Here is a 1,929-nt window from a genome sequence, read left to right as displayed (position 1 = left end):
AGTTTCTGCCCTGGGAGTCCCCAAACCTTCCACCTGGCTGTTGGTATCAGGACCTCCGAAACCTGTGACATCACTTAGGCGGGATCTGCACACCTGTTGCCAAGGCAACAGCCACCAGAATCCCAGAATCCACTTGGCTCACCTCCCACCTTGACCTGTGATTATGTCATCACCCATATATAAAGAAAGCCCCCCGATCTCTCTCTCTCTTCCCTCCTTCTCTTTCTACCGCCACTTTGCCCCCACCTCTCTCAATAAACCTCACATGGAACTGTTTGATCTGGCGTGGTCCTTCTGAAGCCATGGGACAGTCAGGATCATAACATTGGTGCCGTGACTGGGACACTGGCCATCCTGCTAATGGAGCGACCTGTTCTTCCCTGTGGAGAGCGGCAGGCAGGACTCAGTGCCCAAAGCTGAGGGAAGGTGAGAGCTCCTATTGGTTTTGCTGATTGACAGAGAGAAGGGAAAAATAAACCCATGACCTCTGGTTTTCTCCACATTGGGTCTCCAGCTGGTTTCTACTCTGGGATCCACTCCCCACTGGCTGCTGTGTTGCTAGGAGGAGCTGGGGGATTTCTTTTCAGAAAGCACTTCAAATGGAATCACCCAAACTGTCACAAGACAGCCACAATCCGGCTGAAGTGCTTGCCATTTACAGATCCTAAGAAGGACAGTACCCCACAATATGTGACAGCCTGGTGGCAGTCGCCGGCTCCCCTTTTTCTTCCCCACTTCTTGATCAGCCAGCACCATCTTTCCTCAGCCCATCCCAAAACTGATTTTCCCTCCATCTCCTGCCTGGTCCCATGCTGGGGGAGAAAAGAGAAGGATCATCCCTGCTGAGGCTGGCAGGCTGGCCTCCTCTAGAGCTAAGTACACTTTCCATCCCTCGCAGGGGCAGGTGACACTCACTGGTCAGCTTCTTCCTTCCCGGGCCAGCCCTCTAGCCCACGGTCCCCTGATACATGCATTTCTCTGTCTGTGGCCCTTTAATACAGTTCCTCATGTGGTAGCCCCCTCCCCCGACCATAAAAATTATTTTCATTGCTACTGCATAACTAATTTTGCTACTGTTATGAATCGTGATGTAAAGAGAGGGCACCGCGAGTGTGAAATGCAGGTGACCCCGTGACGGGAGCCCAGGCTGGTAAACCCAGTGAGGCAAGGGTGTCTCTGCTCTGCTCTGCCCCCTAGCATGCTTCATCCTTGTGTGGATGCTGACTGTAGTAGCTGCTAACTCAACTCCACCTGCTTCATTTCCCCAAGAGAAATCAGGTGCCTGAAGCCCGAGCAGGCAGAGCAGAAGTGTGTCCTGAGGCTTGGGAAGTCGCGAATGCTGTGTGTGGAGGCCGGAGGTCAGTGTGCAGGGTCTTCCTTACTTCTTTACACTTGTCTTCAACGACAGGCAGGGTCTCTCGTTGAATCCTGAGAGTATCCTGGCTCCAGTTCCTCGGATGCGATCACGGTGTGTGTGTGTGCCTCAGCGCCCTGCTATTCACCAGGGTTCCGCCATGGATCCTGATCCCATCGCCGCCTGCGCACCAAGTCCTTTGCTGACCACGCCCTCTCTCCAGCGACTCCTGCCTTATTTTCTTTCCCAGACTTAGCTGGGGTGGCAGTTTTGTCATTCCCTTGCCAATGAGAATGGGGAACTGAGGCCTGGAGAGATAAATGATGTTTGGGACAGGAAAGGAAAAGCATGCCCCCTTACCCCCCACCCCCCCATGTTCTGTCTCATCTCTGGTGCAGCTCCACTGAGCGAGAGAAGGAAAGATGCTAGCTGTTAAGACAGGCTATCTCCACTGTTCCCGACCCTTGCAGATCACAGAGGGTAAGAATGGGCTCAAAGTCACACAGCTACTAAACAGAGAGAGAGAGAGAGAGAGAGAGAGAGAGAGAGAGAGAGAGAGAGAGAGAGAGAGAGAG

At 53.2% G+C, this 1,929-nt stretch overlaps 1 long non-coding RNA gene across 1 annotated transcript in view; it reads left to right on the top strand.

Moving 5' to 3' along the window:
• The first annotated feature begins 249 nt into the window (after positions 1–249).
• LOC110295368 overlaps positions 250–1,929 on the top strand; it is a 19,220-nt gene continuing 17,540 nt past the window's right edge. The window contains exon 1 of the long non-coding RNA XR_002378053.2: positions 250–426. This is a non-coding gene — a long non-coding RNA (uncharacterized LOC110295368). The remainder of the gene's footprint in view (positions 427–1,929) is intronic.

Source organism: Mus caroli, chromosome 5 (assembly GCF_900094665.2).
Source record: "Mus caroli chromosome 5, CAROLI_EIJ_v1.1, whole genome shotgun sequence".
In the NCBI taxonomy this organism is placed as follows: Eukaryota; Metazoa; Chordata; class Mammalia; order Rodentia; family Muridae; genus Mus; species Mus caroli.
The sequence above is the reverse complement of the archived record's forward strand: the minus strand, read 5'-3'. Positions and strand labels throughout refer to the sequence as shown.